We start from the raw sequence: 23517 nt of genomic DNA, 5'->3' as shown, positions 1-23517 counted from the left end.
CCAAATGTGCACTCCATCCCAGGTCAGTCAATCTTAGCAAGGATCGCTTTTCTTTCCCTTTAGTTCCATCTTCTGTGACTTCAGGGGAGGTTGATTGGAAATCTGAGTATTTTTTTCTTTTTTTTCTCATTGAGGAGGGCTCTTAGGAAACTGATAGAGAGGTTATTAGTGGAGAGCAAATTGAGAGAGCTGAAGAGTGATTATTACTTAACAGCAGGGGGGAAAACACACAAAAAAACCCCCCATAAAAGCCAAGCCAAGATTGGGAGACTAAGTCCAGAACTGAACACACATAGCAGCTGTAAGGGTGGAAAAATAATTTTCCCTCTACTCTTATAGGTTGAGGCTGAGACACACCCCCCGCCCCAGATACACACACACACACACCATAATAAAAGATTAACAGGCGAAAAACAAACATAAGTTTAATAACATGTCTACCTCCTGTATACATGGGAGATGCCCAGGAAAACTGAGTAACTCCCTGAATGGCCCAAGCCATCATCTTAAATACCATCTCTAGCTAAAGACAAAAGAAGATTGGGGGAGGGAGGGCTGGGTGGGGAGGAGGTCCTTTATGGGAGGTTACCAGGTAAACAAGGGTAAGGTTGTTTTGCAGAGTTTCGTTGTTGTTATGCAGATTTAAGTCTTTGCCTCTCCTTTGATAGAGGTTTAGAGTCATCCTTCTCTTCCTGGTACAGAGAGGGAAACACCCTTACAGATGGAGGTTTCCCTCATAAATGTAAATGTCTCTTACAAAATGTAACTTCTACTCAGTTTTCAGAGCTTCTCCGGTGTCTGTTTTTTCTTAAAAATAACCAGCTCAAAATGATTCTTATGCCCAAGACGCATATTTTGGGGTGGCGAATTCTGTCCCCCTTCACAGCCAATCAGCAATCAAATCTTAGAAAGTCACAGAGAAGGGCTTCCCTGGTGGCTCAGTGGTTGAGAATCCGCCTGCCAATGCAGGGGACATGGGTTCGATCCCTGCTCCGGGAAGATCCCACATGCCGCAGAGCAACTAAGCTCGTGTGCCACAACTACTGAGACTGTGCTCTAGAGCCCGTGAGCCACAACTACTGAGCCCGCGTGCCGCAACTACTGAAGCCCACGCGCCTAGAGCCCGTGCTCCACAATGAGAGAAGCCACTGCAATGAGAAGCCCGCGCACCGCAACGAAGAGTAGCCCCCGCTCGCCGCAACTAGAGAAAGCCCGCGTGCAGCAACGAAGACCCAACACAGCCAGAAATAAATAAAATAAATTTTAAAAAAAAGAAAAAAGAAAAAGGGCAGTTAAAAAAAAAAAAAAGTCACAGAGAAGGACCTTCAGACAGGCAAGTCTCAGAAAAAGTGTTTGTTGTGGAGTCCAGACAAAATGCTGGATTCTGGGAGCCCCTGTCTTCGAGAGGAATTAGCTTTGTTTCATAGAATACTTTGCCATTAGGTGAATTGGGTTGGCAGGGAGGGAGAGGGGCCCGGTTGTACATATCTTATTTCAGTACCTAAACCTGGCTCCAAATTCATTGAGGAGAGCTACAGTTTTAAAGGGCAGAACACTTGGACTCCGGGTCCCAAACTACCCAGGCAAGTGCTCCCACTCCTTAAATGTAAAAATGGGAGTTGCAGAGCTGCCAGAGAAATAAAGAAGATACAGGACATGAAGTCACCTTGCAACCATACAGATGATGACTGCAGTATTACCATCACGATCGATCATCAGCACCAGGGCTATTTCCCCATTGTAATGTATTAAGCTGCCCTCTTACCTCCTAGAGGGGACCAAAAGGGGACCGTTTTTAAGAACCTTTGTGTTTGCCAGAAATAGGCCTCTCAGGAGCACGTGGAAGGGGGTACCCCCTCCCTCAGACATGAACTAATACTTTATGAATGCTTAATATGTACAAACCAGTGTGCCACACATTTTACACTTATTATCTAACTTAACCCTCACAATAATCCTTTGAGATCGGTGCTATTATTTCCACTTAACAGAGGAAGAAACTGAGGCATAGGGAGATTTAAGGGACTCATAATCACACAGATAGCACATACCTGTCATTTATTTAGTGTGCTAAATGGGTCAAATTTCACATTTTACAGAGGAGGAAGCTGAGATTCAGAAACATCGGTAACTTGCTCAAGGTTGCACAGTGAGGAAGTGACAGACTCCAAGACTGGAACTCAGGGTTGCTTAAATTTAAAATATGTGCTCTTTCTTCCATGCTACACTGGCCTCCCTTCATGACCCTCAACGCTCTGCAATGACGACTAAAAACCTACCTCAGAACTGTGGCAAGATGTGAGCATGTGTATTTGTGTGTGCATGAGTGTGTGTGAGTGCGTGCGTGTGTGTGTTGGCAGCCACTAGTTAACTGCAGCAAAGCTGAATGGTCTAAAAACCACTTTTCCTGAGACATCCTTGAAATCCTTTCCCACTCAGCAGGAATTCAGAAGGCTCGTTGGAACTGGGAGACCCAGAGGAGATTTACAGATGATCTAATCCTACCCTCTCTTGTGTCCACAAGGAAACTGACACCCAGAGTGCACTGGGCCAGGAATCAAGAAATTCAGATTTCAGACTGACTTCTGCTGATGTGAGTTCAAGAATGCCACTTAACTTCCCTTGGGCCATCTGTAAATTAAGATAATGATACTCTTCCGCTGCACTTAATGATCTATGACTCTGCCATTGACAGGCTGTGGCTGCCGCATGTTCTGGCCCCAGCATAGCCCTCTGTATCCAACCTGGGGCTGTCTCAAGACACATTCCCAGTGGTAAACTTGGCCTCAGAACCCTCTGGTTGGCTTGGAACCTGGGAGAGCGCCTCTCTGGTCCTGAAATGCAAGGGGGGGAGGCAGTTCAGAACTCGGAGATTACCTGGGAGAAAATGCTCCCTCTCTTGATTCCTTCAAGTTCCTTCTGAAGAGACCAGTGGGCCAGCTCCTGTGCTGGTCTTTCTTCACTCTCTGGGGACTCACTGGAACTGGTTTACCTTGTCAAGTGTCCCCTCCAGTTGGAACTTCTCAGGTGGAAAATTGGCACATAGGGCCCCAAAATAGTCGTGGCTGTGTTGCATTGTGTGTGACAGTAATGCAGCTGTAATGAAAAGGTGATGTCACTTTGTAGCCACAGAATGCTTTCACCATATTTTATTGGTGTATAATACACATATCACGCACATATCTCACTTATACACCTTGATAAATTTTAACAAAGTGAGCACTCCGATGTAAGTAGTACCCAGCTCAAGAAATAGTAGCCCCCTGCCTGCCCCTCCAGTTATGGCATCTCCCAAATGCAACACCTGTCCCAGCTTCCAGCACCACAGAGTAACTCTGTCTGATTTTGAACTTTATCTAAGAGGAGTCATACAATGTCTATCTTTTGAGCCTGGCTTCTTCTGATCAGCATTGTCTTTGTGAACTTGATCCATGTTGTGTTTAATTATAGTTTGATCATCCTACTTGCTGACATTATTCTGTAGGAAGAATACAACCTAAATTATTCATCACTTCTACTATTGAGGACATGTGGATTGTTTCCGGTTATCAGCTGTTGTGAAGGGTGCTGCTTTCTTGTTCCTGGCTTTTGGTGAGCACAGGTACCCATCTCTGGTGAAGTGTGTATATTCAGCTATAGTAGCTACTACCAAGCACTTTTCCAAGGTGATTGCACTTATACTTGACATGCTTTTTTTAACATCCCAAGATTCTTTATCTTCCAGTATCTAGTGACTACTGACTATTGACTCCACTTCCTTGAGCACCCCAAGACCTTTGCCTCCCTCAGGGCCTTTGCACATGCTATTCTCTTGGCCTGTTAATCTTTCCAGGTGAAGGATGGACAAGTGCTCATCCTATAGGCCTCAGTGTTGATGTTGCCCCTTTCAGGCAGGCCTGTGCCTGCTTTACTCACCACTTCATGCATAGCCTCTAGCCCAGCCTGGTAAATAGCCAGCACTAAACAAATGTTAGTTCATATTGCTGTTGTTGCAATAAATAGTCTCATTCCAAAAAGAAAAAACAACCACCACAAAAAGAGTTTCTCTTTCCCAAATTCTATGATTCCGGGAAGTCAGATTTCCTGACTCATTCTGCTGTGTGCTGATCCGTATGTACCTCCCAAGGGTTCTAAATCTCCCCCCAGGAGAGGGGCCGTTAGCAGGTGGGGTCTCCCCAGGCCCCCAGGGGAGTAGCGATCTCCCTGGGGCTGCGCAGTCCCTGCTCTCTACAGAATGGCCAGTAGAGGGCACTGTGGGAACGTAACCAAAAGAAAGAGGGAGGCGGTGGTCAGAATTAGAAAGAGAGAGCCGGAAGGGACCTTCATTTTGCAGACCCAAACCTTCATTCTACAGATGAGCAAACAGATGCCCAGACAGGAGACGTGACTCCCCCAAGGTCACACTGGTACTGCTCGGCGAGCGGAGATGACTCTTCACCCCTTGGCGTTCTCCGCTCTGCGTGGGAGCTGCCAGCCCCGAAGGAGCCGGCTGCCCGCGGGCGCTGCAGCCTTGAGCCGCCAAGGCTGCCGTTTGCCAAGCCCCTCACTGCCCCGAGTTTTCTCCTTCTTTGCGCCTGTTCCATCGGAGAAAGGATCTAGATTTTGGAGGTAGGACAAAGCACACAATGCCCCTTTGATTCCACAATGATCTCTGAGGAAGTATTCTACTTTTCTTAATAATAGCTACCAATTATTGGGAACTTCCTGGTGCCAAATATTATGCATTACCAGATTTAATCCTCAAACCAGGAATGCTTTGAGGGTTCAATTTTTCCCTCCCTTCTGGGAGTCCTTTCCTGATCATCACCCCATTGAAAGAGACCTTCCCCCTCACCCATTGCCTCTCTATCACAGCACCTGGTTTATTCCTTCACAGCTCTTATAATTATGTTTATAACAATTTTGGTTATTTACCTGTCTGCTTCTTTATAGTCTGCATCAACTCCTCTCCTGCTCCCAGTAGACTCTGAACTCAGTGAAAGAAAAATTCTGGAGCTAGACAGACCTGAGTTCAAGTCTCAGCTCGTCCATTTACTAGCATTATGACAACCTTGTGTTAGTCACTAAAACTGTCTGAGGCTGCATTTCCCTTTGTAAAATAGGGATTCTATATAATACTTGTATACTTGTAAAATACAAGTATATGGATGGCTGTGCTGGTCATTTGTTGATTAGATCTCCTCTCCAATATCATCATTGTGGTCATCCACCCTATATTTGATTACCCTCCATGATGGAGAACTCACTATAAGGCGGCCCAGATAAGGCAGCATATCTGGGCATTCCAAGGTCAGTCATAAGATATATGACTTTGGAAAAGTCAGAAAACTTTTCTGAGCCTCAATTTCTTATTCTGTAAAGCGGGGATGGTAATGATAAAACCCATTTCCCAGGGATGCTATGAGGATGCAGTGAGATTGTGTGTTGCGTATAAGGGTCTGGCATATGGTAGGTGCTTACTAAATGTTAGTTTCCTCACCTTGTTTCTTAGAAAGGGGGAAATGACTCTAAAAAGCACATTTTATGATATCTGAAGTTGTTATAATTGATGGCATGACATAGTTTGGAGGCACAGTTCTTTTATTCTTGGTGATACATATAATGATGTGTTTTATAATCAAAAAGTCATCTTAGATTCAATGAGATGTGACAGTAGGTTCCAGGGACAATATTCAAATTCAGGTTTGCCTGACTCCCAAGGCCCATTTCTGGGGAGAAGAGTCAGGTAATGGTGGACACAGCTGAGAAGAGAACAGACAGTAGAAGTGTGTTCCAACTAAGACTTATCTGAGCCTGGCTGTCCAGAACGCCACCACTGCTCAGCTGGTAATTGAATTTGGAAATGTTTTACCATGTAGGTCTGTCTGAATAAGACTCTTCGTAACCACTGGTGAACTGACTCCCCTGCTACTCCAGCCGCATCCCCAGCCAAGCCAAACAAAAACTTAAAAACTGCTAGGGGTCATATTAATATGCTACGCTTGTGTGTGTGGGGCAAGGAGAATCTGGGGCTGAATTAAACAAAGATGTCCATCATCTGCTACTGAATAGATAAGTCTGGAGATTGTACCTGTGGCTGTTTGAAAGGACACAACATTTATTGAGTTTCTACTGATTTCAAGGCCTTGGGCTAGGCATTTTGACAAAGGCAAACAAATTAGCTCCTCACTACAACCTTATGAGGCAGGTATTATTTATTTAGCTCATTTGCATACAAGGAAAATATACAAGGTTAAGAAACTTGTCCAAGATCAGGCAGCTAGAAAGAGGCAGAGCAGGGGCTGGAATCCAGGGTTACTTGGGCACAGAACAGCAAGGAAATTGGTTGAAATTGCTAGTTATAAACCTTGAATGAGCCAACTCTCATCCTTTTTCTCGGTTCACAGGGATCCCAAAATTCTGACTTTGTTATCTTTGCAACATGTACTCTGTGTTCAAGAAAAATCAGACAAAGGGATGTGAACTCCAATATACAAGCATTCGTCTACCTTGCACTCTTCCAAGAGTGGTCTCTTTGTTGGGTGGACTTTGTAGCAGAATGCACCGGCGTGGCCCAAGTTCCTTATTCCTTTGGGCCCCAGTTACCACATCTAAGGCAGGATGATAACGCTTCCTCTGTCTGACAAGAGCCTGATAAGATGCTCTGAAGGGCCAGGAGCAATGGTCAAAGGAGAACGTGTCGGCATTGCCCCAGCTGGGGAGCCAAAATTTTGGGCACGTGGATTTCCAGGCTCAAATGGAACAGAAAAGAAGAGAAAATTGGAATATTTGAACCCGAGGAGGTAATATTCCAGGGTCCACACTGTCAGTCATTACGTTATTTGGCCTTTCTGACCCCCATTGCTTCTGTTACCTCAGTTTCTCTGCTCCACTAACTATGGGCCAGTCACTGAACTTGGACTTCAGCTACCTTATTCCAGCATTTCTCAAGCTCAGCACTCTTTACCATTTTGAACTTAAACCAACTGGGGTTCAGAGAGGTTAAATTACTTGCACAGAGCCGAGCGATTTGAAACAAGTCTGACTCCCAAACCCAAGTTTGTTCTACTACAGTATACTTTCTACCCCCTGGAGCATGGGGCAGGCAGATGGACAGTCATGGGCATGAGTGACAAGCTGTTAGGAACAAGAAGTAAGGTCACTGGGACAACCATTTCAAAGAGCCTTGGTTAATGGAACAAAGGTTTCCCCCAGACGCAGCACCTGATATCAGCACATTCCGTGGTTGCCTCCCGGTGTGCAGTTCCCAGCTCGCAGCCCCTGGGAGCCAGAGGGCACATGGTCTAACCCTGAACTGAACAGAAGAACCAAGACAGGGACAATCCTGCTAACAGCAAACACATAGTGTTTATCGTGTTGCAGGCACTGCTAAGCACCGTAGCAATATTAAGTCTTTCCATCCTAGCAAGGAAAGTACAGTTGCATTCTCCTGTAAGACGGGAAACTAAGTCACAGAGACGTTAAACAACTGCCAAGTCACACAGTTAGCAGACAGCAGAAGTAGGATTTGAATCCAGGCAGTTGGGTGGTAGAGCCTGTATCATTTGCCCATTGTGTCTGTCTGAGCCCATCTGCTTTTGGCCCCATGGCTTCTCTGCTCCCAGAGCCTTGGCATCCTGGTTTGAAGGATTTGTTTTGTGCCTGGAGCAGAGACAGCCAGTCCTGCTCTCCCTGACGGCCACCGGAGTCCAGCCCATAAACTACCAATGGGCTGTCAACAAGGAGGCTTCAAACTCATGCAGAAAAACCCTATAGGATAGATTCATGGGATGGCTCCATACATTCTGGGTGGACCTACTTCCTAGTAGCCTCTGGGATTTTTGTCTAGCCCCCAAACTTCCCCTTGTCTTGCTGTTACCCTCAAATGTGTTTATTTCACTGTGGCCTAGAAAACTCCTCACCCTCTGCAGCCAGAGCGGTGAATCATATTGTGGCTTTTCTCCTCCCGTCGGCACTAGACAAACAGATCACCACTGATAAGAGCCTCTTCCTACACCTCTTGGAACTCATTGCTATTATGGCCTGTTCCGAACTATGATGATTTATGTGTCTCTCTCTACTTCTCTGATTTGTGAACTCCTAGAGAAGATGAACCATCTTATTCACCCAATACACCTAGTGTAGAACCTGGCACTTAAAGATACTTGATAAATATTTGTTGAATGCATAGGTGGGTGGATGGGTGGATGGATGGATGGGTGGATGGATAGATGGATGAATATACAAGGTAACTCTCAGTGAGACCACTTTGCATCACCACCCCCATCAGTTCCTATTCAGACAGATGTAATAGCTTCCTAAAGGGCTCTTCACCTCCACTTGGGCCCCCCTAAAATCTGTTATTCATACTGCAGCCAAAGGAATGCTGTAAAGATGCAGATCTGATCAGCCTTGACTCACCTCTGTCTAAAATATGCCAATGACTTCCCACTGTCCTTAGAATAAAATCCAAACTCCTTCCCAGGGCCTGTGTCGACCAACAAGTGTGCTATCTGCTGACCACTCCATCCTCATTCCGTGTCAGCCTCCTCCTCACTGTTGATGTTTGGACACCCTAGCCATCTTCCATTTCCTAGAATGAGCCCAACTCTTTCCTGCCTCAGGGGCTGTGTCTGAACTTGCTGTTCTCTGTGTCTGGAATGCACTTCCTCTGACTTCTTGCATAACTGGCCCCTTTTCTTTAAGGTCTCAGCTTCAAAATAAATTCTTGGGGAAATTTTCTCTGCCTCCCCCATCTAAGTTACACCCCCTATATCTTCTTTATGGCACTCATGTGGTATATCCACTTTCATTATAGTACTTTGTTGAACATTTTCAGCATTATTTGTTAATGTCTATCTTCTTAGCTAAACTGTAAGCTCTAAGAGGGCAAGGAGAGCAGGGACCACACCTGTCTTATTCACTACTCTACCCTTAGTACTTAGCAGATGGTAGGTACCCAAAAATATTTTTAATAGGTGTTGTGGGTGAATGGATAGACAGGCACAGGATATGTTCTGACATTTCGTCAGACTGCGGACACTTGGAGGACTGAATGAGGGTAATAACCAGGGCTCTTTCCTTTTCCCTGAACATAACTGATAAGTAAGTTTAGGTTCAGGATCATGAAATCTGATAACCTTGGAGCTGAATGGGATCTCTTTGATCATTGAGAATCATTAAGCTGATAAATGGAATATCAGCTTCATTTTAAATTTGCAGAGATGGAGCCCCAAAGTGAAAGTCACCTGCCGGAAGTTACTGTAGTTGGGTGAGACTGCTAGTTACCTAAGCAGTAGCATTCTTTCTTCATCCTTATAAGCAGAACCCAGATTTTGTTGGTGGTGGTGATAAGCCCAGCTTAAAAATAAATAAATAAATAAATAATAGATAATACATTTATCAGCCTCATTTTCAGGGAGGGATGGTCGTGTGACTGTTCTGGCCAATGATGTAAGTAGACATTGTTAGATGCGGCTTCTAGAAAATCTTCTTAAAAGAGGGCTTGACTTAGCAGGCATACCCTTTGCCTTTTCCCCCTTCCTTCTTCTGGAACACAAGCATGAAGGCCAGTGCTGAGGGGACTATTTTGTGCTCAGGAGGCAATCTCGATGACAGAAGCCACAAGTTAAAGAGAGTAGAACAGAAAGTTAGGAGTCTGGAATATTGATGACATCCAGAACCTACCACATTAGCCCTGGATCACTGACCTCTGTGTTTTATGTCACGAGACAAAAATAGGCCCCTATTTTGTATGAGCCATTGTTATCTGGATTTTCCATTATATGCAGCCAACTAATCCATAACTGATATGGTCACTGATAGAGCTAGTGGCACAGCCAGGATTTGAAACCAGGGATCCAGACTCCATGCCAAACGCCACTTACATAAGGATAGTAAGTAATCCAGTGCATCTAACCACGTGGGCATGATAAGAAAATGCTGTCCTAGAGATACTGCTGTAATACAGCCATTCTCAAACTGTGGCCCCTAGACCAGCAGCATCACCTGGGAACTTGATAGAAATGCAAATTCTCAGGGCCCACCCCAGACCTACTGAATCAGAAACTCTGGGATGAGGCCCAGTGAGCTGCATTTTCACAAGCCTTCCAAATGCATTCTAATGCATGCTAAAGTTTGGGAACCACTAGCGTTCTAATGCATTCTAGCATTCTAATGCACGCTAAAGTTTGGGAACCACTACTGAGCTAATACTCTGTTACCTATGGGAAGCATGAATAAAGCAAGTCATTTGGTGCAGAAGTCACTCCTAGCGCAGAAAGAAGGGAGCTGTCTCCAAGTTCAGGGATACATGGGCTCTCACAGACAGAATAGGCAGTTATTCTTGTGTTTTTATCCACTTGCTACTCAGAGTGTGGTCTGCAGATCAGCACTAGCTTCACCTGGGAGTTTGTTGGAACTGCAGCATCTCAGGCTCCACCAGACCTACTGAATCAAAATCCGCACTTTAATAAGATCCCACCTGTGGTGGTGCATACAGAGGTTACAATTTGAGTGCCCAACTCACTCAGCGAGGTCTGGGGCTGGGGATGAGGTGGCCCAGGCCCTGATCCCTAGAAGCACATGCAGATGTTTGTGGGAAGATGGCACCCACGCCTGGTGCCAAAGGAGATGGGGACACAAAGCTGACAATCAGTGTAGCTGCCACATGGCACCTATTGCCCACCCATCCACCTACCATCCTCTCTATCTTGCTATCTCTGCTTTCCCCTGACACTCCCCCAACACCTTCCTCTCCATCCCCAGCCTAATGCTTAAGAGAGTCCTAGAGTCAGATCTGCCTTGATTCAACTTTACGACTTTGAGCCGTTTAATCTCTCTGAGTTTTGGTACCAACTTCATGGAGCTGTCGTGGAGATTAAACGAGTTAATCCTTCTAAAACACCTAGACCAGAGCTTCACAATCCTGGATCACCTGAGGAGCTTTAAAAACATGCTGATGGCTGGGCACCCTAGACCAAGTAACTAAGAATCTTCAGGGAAAAGGGCCCATCATTCATATTAAAACAGATGAAGAACAAGCCTCCACAGCTTTTTCTAATGTGCAGCCAGGAGGGAGAACCACTGACCTAAAGCAGCACCAGGCACACAGCAAATACTCCATAAATGCCACTGTTGCTATTCACACCATGTGCCCTTCCTCACCCACCCCCAGACTGTCTTCACCCCAAAGCTTAATCCTTTGCCTCAAATGACCTGCCCCTCCTGGACTGCCTGGCACACAGTGTTCCTCCAAGATTCTGCAAGAGTCTCACCACCTTCAGGAAGCCTTTCCTGATTCCTCCAAAGGGTACGGACCACTTTCTCCTCCGGGCTCCAGTGTAACCAAGTTGATAATAAAAATACTGACTTAACCCTTTTATGGGGTATTAATTTATCCTGGGCATTGTGCTGGGTCGTGTGTACATTCTCTTTGTCATTTCTCACAACTCTAGGAAGGTTCTGTTGAAAGCCCCAGTATATGGATGAGGAGACAAGGATCCAGAAAGGTACAGTCACGAGCCTAGGAGCACCTGCTGGTACCTTGGGCAGGTGGTATTTGCACTCAGGTGTGGGCTCAAACCCCTGCACCACACTGCCCGTATCGGCCTGTCTGTCTCCTGCCACAGCCTCTTAAACTTTTCAAGGACACGGATTGTGTGCGATTTATCATTGTATTTCTAACACCTGGGATATGTTAGGCACATAATAAATGATTTAATTAATTAACTGTCAGGGTAGGGTGTGATATATATCTGCCACCTGCTTGCTGCTTTCCCAATATCGGGGACAAGAAAGTATAGAGTTTGAACCCAAGAACCCTGGTTGTGGTCTCACTGGGACCAAAGACTGCCTACAGCCCTCCACCGTGATGGTGACCTTGGTGAGTCACCTCGTCTCTCTAAGCACTAGCTCCGCGTCTGTTGGTGGAGACAGCGAATGTGGCCTCTTCACGTGGCTGAGTTATGCACGTGAGGTGCCTAGCACGGTGCCTGGTATACAGCCAGGGCTCAGTCAGGGTGAGCAGCTATTGGCATCTCCTTTTATCCTCACAACAACTGGTTTAGGTGGATAGTGATGCCATGTTTTTATTTTCTTCTTTAGCTGAGGAAGCTGAGTCTCAGGGAAGTTGCCACTTGCCAGAAGTTGCAAAGAAAGTAAGTGGCAGAGCAGGGACTAGAGCCCAGATTGGCCTGACAGTAAGTCTGAGCTCCTTTCTGGGCTCGCTCAGGCAGGCAAAATGGTCTGGTGGCCTTGAGCTCTCCCCTGGGGGAGGCTGCAGGCTGGGGAGCAGCAGGGAGAAGCGCTTGCAGGAGGAAGAGGCCGCCTCAAGCAGCACGGCTCAGAGGTTTCATCCTCTCCTGTCCCTGCACCTCTGTATGTGCCCAGAAGAGAGGTGGCCCCAAGACCTGCAGGGGTGATGGCTGGTGGGCAGAGAGCAGGGAGCGGCCAATGGGGGTTGGGCCAAGTGCAGGGAGAGGACAGATGGCGAGGACAGGACGAGATGGGGGGGGAAGGGTGGGGGAGCATGGTGGAGGGGAGAGGGACGGTGGCAGCACAGGACGATTGTCACGAGCAGATGGAAAGGTGACTAGGACAGTGTGGGGGGCAGGGAGGTATGGGGGCTGAGGAGAGGGAGGGGTGGCCTGGGAAGAGGAGGGGAGGAGGCTAAAGAAGGTCTCCTTGTGGTGGTGAGCTGACCTCTCCGGAGTAGAAGAGCTGTTGCCATGACAACGCTGAGAGCCAGATCGATGCTCGGTGCTGGATGGAGCTCTCAGTCACTGCCAACTCCCTCCCCCTCTTTCACCCCTGAAGTGGGGAGTGTGGGGAGAGGGTGGAGGATCGTTCCACACTCCCCAGAGCCTCCTGGAGTGATGACAGGGGTCCCCAGAGCACCCAGCTGAGTACTGCACATCCTGCCCCACAGAGTGGGCCACGTGCGGGATAGGAGGGGCTCCTTCTGCCTCCCTCCCAGCTCCTTTGGTGATGGGGTGAGAAGGGAGCACAGGGTTCCCTGAGAGCTGGGGGAACCTCCTGGCTGCTGTCACTAGGGATCAAGGGTACAGAAGCCAAGTGTCACCTCCTCCCCTCCATCTTGCCAAGAAACCTGCAGAGGGAATCCCGAGGCATGGGTTCAAATTCCTTTCCAGGCCTCCTCTTCAAAATGCGGCAAATGGCAGCAGAGACTAGATTGTCTCTGAAGCTCCTTCCAGCTTTAAAAGCCAGGACTTTTTTCTTGTTGGCTTTCTGGGGTGGGGTCACCTTCTGGTATGACTGAAGAACCCCATGGGATCCCCTCCTGCCTCTCAATACAGGCCTTTCCACTGACCAGTCAAGAAGGTCTGAAAGGCCATTAGAGGGTCCACTTCTTTGAACTGCTACAAAAATGCAAGTTCTCCGCGGCAGGGCCATGTGTTAGCTTCTTACCAGGCTCAGGCCTGGAGCTCCCAGACCTCAGGTGAAATGCTCAGTCCCCACTCACTGGCTCTTTGATCCTGGCAAGTTACACACCTTCTCTGAGACTGTTTCCTCCTCCAAAAAGCACTGTTTGGGGAAATAATAATACAAGGGGGTATGGTGAGTATGGGTAAAGTGAGATGATAGAAATTAAAATATATTTAAAAGTAGAAATCATTATGTAAGTATTTTAAATTATCATCAGTCATACCTGAGTGAGTCAGCCTGATAGAAAGAGGTTTTGGTGAGTGTGGTGACCTGGGAACAAGCCTTGAGCAGTGCCAGGCCCTCTGCTATCCCATGTGATCTCAACAACTCTGGTGGTCATGTTATTCCCATTTTTCAGTTAAAGAAACTGAGTCTCAGAGAGGTTAAGTATATTGCCAAGGTCACACCAAACGTCAAGGCCCATTCTGGGATTTGAATTCAGGACTCTCTGACTCCAGAGTCCTCAGTGGAAGTATAGTTGTTGAGCTGAGTCTCCTGTCCAAGAAGGGCCAGGCTTGGGAGTTATCTTGGCGTAAAGACATAAGAGGTTTTGGCAAGAAAGGCAATGAAGTTGGTGAGAGACTGAAGATCGCTTCTACCCACGCCCCCTGTGGGGTCCCAGAAGGAGAATTTCTGAATGAGTCCAAGTTCAGGGGGATGCATCAGGGGTGAGCAGTTTGTCATTGATTTCAGCCAGGAAGGAAGATAGAAACCAAGGAGGGAAGGAGGAGGCAAGGAAGGGAACGAAGAAGGGAGGGAAGGAATGGTGAGCAAGAAATCCTGGCTCCAAAGTAACGAAGTTCTCCTTTCTCTAGTCCAAGGGTGACAGGATTTCACCAAAGGTCCCACCTGGACAGTCCAGAGAAGCCCCGCCCAGGCACTTCCGACTTCACCAAAGTCTGGCTTCCTGGGAGTGCAGGGGGCAGGAAAGGGGAACATTTTCGAGCAAAGCAAGAAGCTGACACAGAGCGCAGCTTTCCAGGAGAGAAGGAGAGGGGAGGACGACGTGAGCACAGGTGCCCTGCGCAGCTAGGCGATTTCAAGAAACTCCCAGCCACCAAATGCCGGTGCGGCTCCCCAGCATCAGGACCGGAACCAGGGGCTAGGAGGCCGTGGGTGGGAGCCAGCCTTGCAGGGAGGGACGAGGGGGGTCAGGGAGAGGGCAGCCACTGAGGAGAAGGCGGCAAGCTCTGCTAACCAGCAGCAGCCTACGGATGCCAGCCTTCTGCTATCTGTTTTGGTTTGGAAACTGCTTTTTTTAAAGGAGTAAGTTTTGCTTTTACTTGGAAAATGAGCAGATTTGTCTGCACACAGCGGTCAGTTGGTCATTTTGCCTCTTAACAGCATGGCCTCTGCTGTCAGGCCACCCTGGCTTCTGTTCCTGTCCAGCTCCCTGTGAGCTGTACAACCTCCAAGTATCAGTGTCTTTTTCTGAAAACGGGGATGGGGATGCCTAGCCCGGAGGGTGGCTGTAGAAATCAAATGAGATGATGTGTGAATGGGAGCTTAAAGGACTCCTGTCTTCTAACTTCTGATGTGCAAAGGGGCTAAGTGGGATTTCTCCTAGGAACTCAGGGTCCAGGGCAGGGAATGGAATGGGCTCTGGGGGCCTGAAGAGGACACATCACCGAGGGTGTGAGGAAGCGAGTGTGTGAGGTGACAGGGCCAACATGGGGTCCCGCAGGAGCAGAACATTTCATTTCCACTGGGTGAGACACCATTAAACCCGTTTTACAGATGAGAGGCTGAGGCTTACAGAGGGGTTGATACTTATCCAAGTTCACTTGGTCACTGAGTTCCACCAAGTGGTAGAAACAGAAGGTAAGTCCAGGTGTTTCTGCTTTCAAAGCCCAGGCCTTTGTTATACTGTCCCCTGAGAGGGCAGCATTGAAGACAGGAAGCCCTGGGTGCCAGCTTCACCTTTGCCACTGTAGGCAGGGGTCTTCGCCTCAGTTTCCTCATCTGTAAAGTGAGGGTTATCTATGCTGATGTATTAAGAGAGCCCAGCAATTTCAGGTACATGATGATGTGTTGGGAAGACTGTTCTGAGAGCCAGGAGTCCTGGGCTCTAGTCTTGCCTCTGCCTCACCTTGCTGTGTGACCTTGGGCAAATCCCAGCCTCTCTGGGCTTTAGAGCATTAGAATTCCCAGGGAAACTTTAAACACACAAGCAACTCAGCCTCTCCTCTAGAGATTCTGATTCAGTTCATCTGGAGGCCTACACACCCAGAGCTGTGGCTATGCAACCAGGGTTACGATGACAACAGTGGTTCTCAAATGTAGTCCCTGAACCAGCAACATCACTGGGGAAATGCAAAATCTCGGCCCACAGGGACCAACTGCATCAGAAACTTCGGAGGTGGAGCCCAGCGATCTGTTTTTTGGCGTTTTTTTTTTAACATCTTTATTGGAGTATAACTGCTTTACATTGTTGTGTTAGTTTCTGCTGTATATCAAAGTGAATATATGTATACATGTATCCCCATATCCCGTCCCTCTTGCATCTCCCTCCCACCCCTCTAGGTGGTCACAAAGCACCGAGCTGATCTCCCTGTGCTATGCAGTTGCTTCCCACTAGCTATCTATTTTACATTTGGTAGTGTGTATATGTCCATGCCACTCTCTCACTTCGTCCCAGCTTACCCTTCCCCCTCCCCTCGTCCTCAAGTCCATTCTCTACATCTCTGTCTTTATTCCTGTCCTACCCCTAGGTTCTTACAAAGCCCTCAAGGTGATTCTGATGTGCATTCAAGTTCGAGAGCCTCGGGACTATAGGGTCCAGCCCTAAGATCCTCTACTTTTTAGGTTGTGTGCATCAGAGGAGCAAGATGAAGGAACTGGGTAAGAGCAGGAGAAAGCATGGGTAAGATCGGGGGAAAAATAGAAGGATGGGAGAAGAGACCCAGAGAATCAAGAGGTGACCTCAGCCTTGTCCCTGGGTCTGTTAGCATCGCAGCCGTGAAATCTGCTGAAAAATTTAAAAGCCTCCAAGGACATGCTTCTCAAAACAGAGTGTGCCGTGTGGGTGATAGAAGCCACAGGAGGAAGATGCTTGTCTTCCCGGAAAGTCAATTTACCGGAAGATGTTTTAGGGGAAAAAAAGTTAAATTATTTCATCAATGAGTAACTGAAAACATGACTATTAGATTTAAGCAAACGGATATATTGTGGTACAGAATACACTTCTAAGATAAAAGAAAAGCTCAAAAACATCTTACACTTGCATTTGGGAGCTTCAGACCCCAGTCTCAGACCCTAGGAGGTCAGTTCTCTTTTCCTTGCCCTTTGGACAACTGCGGTAGAAAACAACCATTAATGAATGAATTCATGGATTGACTGATTAGACAAATGATTGAGTCCCTACCTTGTCCCAAGCACTCTACTAGACACCAGGGGTGTATCAGTAACAAAAATAGGCAGAGTTTCTGTCCTGGAAAAGGTTATGTGTAATGGGGGCGGGAGAGGTGGACAGACTCCAACATTAATCCAATTATCACACAAATAGATACATAATTACAAACTGTGATGAATGTTTTGAGCAAAATAAAAAAGAGGCAAAGGCAAAAGGAGCGTGTGACAAGGGAGCAAAGCTACAGTGAGCTCAGGAAAGGCTTCTCCCAGGAAGTAACACTGGACCAGAGCCCTGGAACCAAGAGTGGGAAAGGAAACACCAAGCGGTGTTTCCAGGAGGTCTGGAAACAGCACACCAAGTCTTTGGCTTCCCCACCTGGAACTTTCTCCTTCATCTATTTAACCCCTAGATCAAGCCCAGCCCCCTCCAGGAAACATTTCCTGACTCTGACCAACTCTGACCACTCTGGCCATGCTCTGAATTTCTATGCCTCATTCTTCCAGCACCGACTGTGATCTTATTTCCTGTCATTCAGATCCCACTTTCATGATCTTCTCTATACCCAGGTAATACCCATCTAGAGTTGCCTTAAATAAAAGGTAAATAAAAGTAATCGCTATGACTCTTCCTTTGCGATAAAGGGAGACTGGCCAATTTTAGAAGGATGTTAAAGACATATCAGCACTAAATGAGACATCCTTCTTGGCAGATCAGAAAGACCAACGAAGATACGTGAGGGGAAATATGGTCACTCTGTGATTCACTAGTTATCCACGTAGGTCCCGAGACAACTTTTTGTCCCATTAACAGTACAAACATTGCATACATGTTTTGTTTGTATTTTTCATGTTTTGTTTTCAGGAGGATGTTAGGGATCTCTAACGAAACTGTGAAATCCTCAAGGATAAGGTCTCTCTTACATATCCATAGCACCTGCAGTTAGTGTTCAAATGTTTCTTGATTCAGAGGAAACTTTTTTGACTTGCCATGACCCAAAAGAGCTGAGATTTATTGTGTCCTTAATGTCCTCCATGAACGGTGCGAAATGCTTTACATCTCTTGCCTCTTTTTATTCTCACAGTAACCCTGGGACAGAGGTCGTGCTGTCATCTCAATTTTACAGAAGAAACTGAGGTTCAAGAGATGGAAGGAAATGACTTGATTGGGCTCATCCACGAAGAGGCAGAGCTCAGTCTGGACCCAGGCCTGGCCTGTAGTGCTCCGGGCCATGCCAGTCAGCTAGACCACGTGCACACAACGGGGTTGTTCAGGCCTGAATCACAGACACATGTTCTGGTTAACAGTCTCACTTTTGCAGAGGGCCCCCTTCCCATAGGATTCTTATGAAAATACAATGAGAACACAGATGTGTAAAAGGGTGAAAGGAAAGACATGATGCCAAGTACTGCAGACAACTGGTTAACATAGTAGATCCACGTGAAACTCTCCTTAGCTGCCCTGCTCTTCCCTGCTTCCCCATTGCCTGCACGCAGGTCTCAGACTCACGCCTTTCATGTACTGCCATGATAATCTTCACCATATAGATGACCTGCGCTCATTAATATTAAATAATTGAACTTTACTTAGAATGCACTTATGTGGTTCAAAATGCAGACGTTATAAAAGGGTATACAGCAAAATCTCTCCCACCCACCCTGTCAATCAGGTCACTTCCCCAGAGATGGCCATCATTGCTACAGTCTGTATGTTTGTGTCCTCCTAAAATTCATATGTTGGAATCCTAACCCCCATGTCATGGGTTAAAAGGGGGGCCTTCAGGAGGTAATTAGGTCGTGAGGGTGGAGCCCCCATGGATGGGATTAGTGCCCTTATAAAACAGACCCCAGAGAGTTCCGTTCCCCCCTCCATAATATGAAGACACGTGGAAAAGGCTTCAGCTGTGAACCATGAAGAGAGTTTTCTCCAGAATGTGGCCATGCCGGTACTTTGATCTTGGACTTCTCAACCTCCAGAACTGTGAGAAATAAATTTCTGTTGTTTGTAAGCCACCCAATCAATGGTATTTTGTTACAGCAGCCTGAGCAGACTAAGACAACCATTATTAGTTGCTTGTGTCCTTCCAGAGAAAGTGTACTCATATTTAAGCAAATACACACACACACACACACACACACACACACACACACCTTTTTAAACACAAAGAAAACATATCAGACATAACGTTGTGCCACTTGCCTTTATGACTTAACAATACACCTTAGAGCTCATTCTATATCAGAATATAAAAAGCTTCTTCATTTTTAAAGGCTGCTTTGTATTCACTTGCCCCATTCTTCAACCAATTGATGGACATTTAGGTGGTTCCTATTCTTTTTATATTGCAAACAATACAGCATGAATAATCCTCCAGTTATACTATTAGTGAAATAACATCTTTCTCTCAATCAGCTCTTTTTTAAAACTTTGCTTCTGTACTAAGCGATATCTATGAAATCACAGGTTTGATGGACTAAACGTATATTTTTCAAATTCACATAAATAGATAAGAAATCCATAACTGTTTAAATGAAAATGCTTGCCTGTGTATCACTTATATTCATTTTGCTTAGCCCTTGTACCGTGCATCTGCTATTTAGGGAAACACCAGCTTCCAGACATTCCAAACTCCTTGGCCAAGATCTACCCTCTGCCTCCCTATGCAAATTCATTTCTCCGATATCCTACGCTCCAGGCTTCTGGACTCATGTGCTCTTTTAGGCTTGTGCCTAGGTTGATCATGCCCCAGTGACTGTACCTGCTCCCCGGTACGTGTACCGCTGCCTGGAATAATATCTGCACCCTGCCCCTGGAGAACTCCCATTCTTCCTTCAAGTCACAGTCCAAGTCTTCCCCCTCCAGGAAGCTCTCTCTGCCTTCTTCATCCAAAACTTGCATCCACACATCTTGTGCATGCTTCTACTCTAGGACTCAGTGCACATAACTAGCATGGCAGAGTGATTAAGAAAGTAGGGCCTGAATTGTGTAGCTCTGCGTTCAAATCCCAGCTCTACCACTTACTATCTCTTGGTGGGGGGCTCAATTTTCCCATCTGTAAAATGGGGATAATCATAACATCTACCTCCTTGTTATAGTGAAGATTAAAAGATGTGTTTAGCGGGTTAGGTGTTCACTATAGCTCTTGCCTTTACAGCTGTTTCCGCCACTACATTACTAGCTCCTTTGAGCTTCTGAGCTCTCTATTTGCAATCCTGTCAGGCTTACCTTCAAAACAGACCTCATTTCCGAGCACACTGCAACTCATCCACAGTGCCAGCTGAGCAACCATCCTCTCCCACCTGGACATTAGCCTCCTACCGTCCTCCGTGTTCTGTGCCCAGTCCCTTCAGTTTGTGCTTTACAGCTGCCAGAGGGATCCTTCAAGACAGAAGTCAGATTGGCTCTTATCCTGCTCTCAACCGTCTAGTGGTTTCCAATCACTGTTAATGTAAAATCCACAGTGCTTTACTATGGCGAAAGTGGCCCACGTGAACTGGCCCTGCCTTCCTCTTCCTCTCGCCCCCTTCTCTGGCCACACTGGCCTCCTTGCTCCTCTGGCTCACGGACCAAGAGCTTCGCACTGGCCAGCTGGGCCTGCGGTCTGCTCTTCCCGCAGGGAGCCGCATGGCTGGCTCCTTCCTGCCATTCAGGCTGCTGCCTTCCCGGCCCCCATCCAAAATGACCGTCACCATCCCTCTCTAGTCCTCTGTTCAAAGCATCACGGCTTCCTAACACGATGGCTAAATTTGTCAGTCTGTCTGTCCCACTGAATGCATGTTCTGTAAGGTCAGGGGATTGATTTTATGCACTGCTATCTCCACAGTCCCCACGCCAGTGCCTGGCACATAGTAGATGCTCAATAAATATCTGCAGAATGAGTGGATGAATGAAGGACTGTAGGTGCCCAGTACTGGGCCAGGGATGCTTTGAGCAAACGTTTAGTGAGGAACAGAGAGAGGGAGGGAGAGAAGAAAGCAAGGAATGAAGGAAGGACAGAAAGAAGTCCAGAGCATTCTTTTTAGTTGCCATGTCGCTTTAGTGAGGTATAATTTACATACCATGAAATTTACCCATTGCAAGTGTACAGTTCAGTAAGTTTTAGTAAAGTTCCACAGTTCGGAAACCATCCCCACAATCCAGTTTCAGAATTCCTTCATCACTCTCCTCGCCCATCTGCTGCCGGTCCCTCTCACAGCTCCGGTTCCAAGCGACCACTCAACAGCTTCCTCACTCTCTTATTTCGCCTTTTCTAGAAATTTCATATAAATGGAATCATACATGATGTAGTCTTTTCTGTCTGGTTTTCTCCACAATGTTTTGTAATTATTTTTAGGTTCACCCATGTCAGGCACGCATCCGTAGTTTTTTCCTTTTCCTTCTGGAGTAGCATTTTAGTGCACGTTTGTGCCACATTTTATGTATCCATTTGCCAGTTGATGGATGTTTGTAGGGTTTCCAGTTTTAGGCTGTTATGAAGAATGTGGTCATGATTTTCACGCACAGGTTTTGGTGTGGACATCTATTTCCAAATGTCTGGGGTAGACACCTAAAAGTGAAATTGCTGAGCCATACAATAAGCATGTGAGTCCAAAAGATTCTGATGCCCTAAGACATGGCTTACTTTTGGAGTCTCCACCTAGGCTTGTAAGAAAATGCCCCAAACATGGTAGAGAAAAATGCATATAAAACTCAGTTTGAGCTGCAAGCTCAGCTCCAAGTCCTAAGTGCATGGCCAATTCATTACGCCTGTGTTTGAGCCCCATTTGTAGCTGCGTTTGATGTATTGTCTGTGGGGAGATGGTGAAATTTGCCAGCCTTCAGACTAACAACTGAGCCTCATTTTTCACCCAGTGATTCTAAAGAATTCTCTTCTTGGCAGAGGTTTGAGAGAAGAACAGTTGATGAAATTGATTGTGGCAGAATCATGTGGGAAGAAGTCACACTTTCTTTACCACTGAGAGGCCCAAGCAAGAGGTGAAGTGATCACAGGCAACCACAGTTGTGCAGAAGTATCTCTGGCCCCTGTGAGATTTTGGCCCCTTCCAAGTGTCCTGGACACCCTGTCACCATTCCCAGCTGTAGAGGCCTTGAAACCTGGGCTCCAGCACCAAGATCTCAGGTCCTGCCAGGTGCATCCTGCCAGATCCTTGCTTCAGGTTTTAAACTTCATAACTACAATGATGAGGCTGCAGGTGGGATTTACAGAAAGCTTTGAGGCTTTCATCTCCTGCCTTGCCACCTGACGCTGTGCTTTGCTCTGCTGTGCTTCCGTTTCAAAGACTTCACCCAGTGAGGGAGTTAACCTTCAGGTGGAAACCTCAGGGGCTGGACCATGTCAGCTTCCATCCCACCCATGAGAAAATGAAAAGCTCCCGGCTCCTCTCCTTAGAGATCTTTTGTAGCATAAAATCAGAGTTCGTCCTAGGATATAATTTTGGCTTCAAAAGTCAATTTCTGATGTTCCCGATTGAACAATGCCCATTCAAAAGAAGAAGAAGAAAAAAAAGCAGAGGTTCACAGAGCTTTGGATAAGTAAATATCCTTTCTGATGGGTTCCAGTCTCCCTGCAAAGAGAGGACACTGAGAAAAATGATAAGTCAAGGGAGTCAAGATTTCATAGGAATTTTTGTTGTTTGTTTGTTTGTTTGATGTAACAGAGGTTCTGTCTGAGAAAAAGGGAATTCAGGCTATCTTGCAGGGCAGATAGGTTGGGAGGTCAGCAACCCCAAGGTAATCCACATGCAGGAGTTGATTAACGTGAAAGAAAGATGTGGGGATCTCACTGGCCTCAAGGCTGGGGTCTGAGTCCTGAGGAGAGAGATGCCGAAGGGGCATCTCTGAGCCTCAAGCGACCCTGACATGACAGCTTTGGAGACCAGGGGACAAAGTGGGGCACGTGCAGGGGGAGGGCAGCATTTGACTCATGTCAGCACAGAACACAGTGTGGCTTCTGCTCAGGAAAGGCTGGGAATGTGGCCCTCCCCAGTGGGGCAGACTGCAGGCTCTGGGCTGGCTACCTGGGTTCACACCCTGGCTCTGCTTCTTTCTAACAAACTTTGGGCAAGTTGCTTCTCCTGTGTGAGCCTTGTTTTTCTCATCTGTAAAATGGGTATATTAATAATGATCACCTCCTAAGTCTGCCGTGAGATATAAGTAAGTTCTCACATGGAGAATGCTTATCTGGGTATACAGAGAGTGTTTGCTAAATGCTGGCTGGTTTTTTGATGTTGCTGTTGTTAAAGAATTCCAGCTTTCAGGAGCACTCGGCGACACCACTCTAACATACACATCGATGCTGTCAATGTGGTTCCAGCAGGAGCTGGCGAGAGGTGGCCACTAGAGAGGGGCCGGGGCAAACACACCCTGAGCAAATCATTTCAGGGCTCATGTGAAACCCCTTTGGGACTCGTGGCAAAACCTGGGTGAGACCTCACCTGGAACTGGAGAGCCCAAAGGCCTTTATTACACAGATGGGGTATCAGCCAGTGAAATAGATATCACCACTGTCTGTAATGACCTCGTTAAACCCTCAGCTTCGGGGACCTGGGACTCTCCAGGTTACCCAAAGAAGAGACTGGCAGAAACATAGAGGAAATAGCTGCTGAGTAGCTAACAACTGAGAGCACAGCCATCCACACTCCCTGGGTTCAAATTCTAGATCTGCCACTTCCTATCTATGTGTTTTCAGCAAGTTAAATTTCTCTGTGCCTCAGTTTCCTCAACTGCAAAGTGGGAATAAAAAT

The 23517-nt window shown here is 46.8% G+C and overlaps 1 long non-coding RNA gene across 1 annotated transcript; it reads left to right on the top strand.

Moving 5' to 3' along the window:
- Window positions 1-4281: 4281 nt before the first annotated feature.
- On the top strand, window positions 4282-18752 carry LOC133103770 (uncharacterized). Its single transcript, XR_009703373.1, has 3 exons — window positions 4282-4608; window positions 16137-16266; window positions 17859-18752. It is a non-coding gene; the product is annotated as an uncharacterized LOC133103770 (long non-coding RNA).
- The last annotated feature ends 4765 nt before the right edge of the window (window positions 18753-23517 follow it).

This window comes from Eubalaena glacialis, chromosome 13 (genome assembly GCF_028564815.1).
Source record: "Eubalaena glacialis isolate mEubGla1 chromosome 13, mEubGla1.1.hap2.+ XY, whole genome shotgun sequence".
NCBI classification, from domain to species: Eukaryota; Metazoa; Chordata; class Mammalia; order Artiodactyla; family Balaenidae; genus Eubalaena; species Eubalaena glacialis.
The sequence above is the reverse complement of the archived record's forward strand: the minus strand, read 5'-3'. Positions and strand labels throughout refer to the sequence as shown.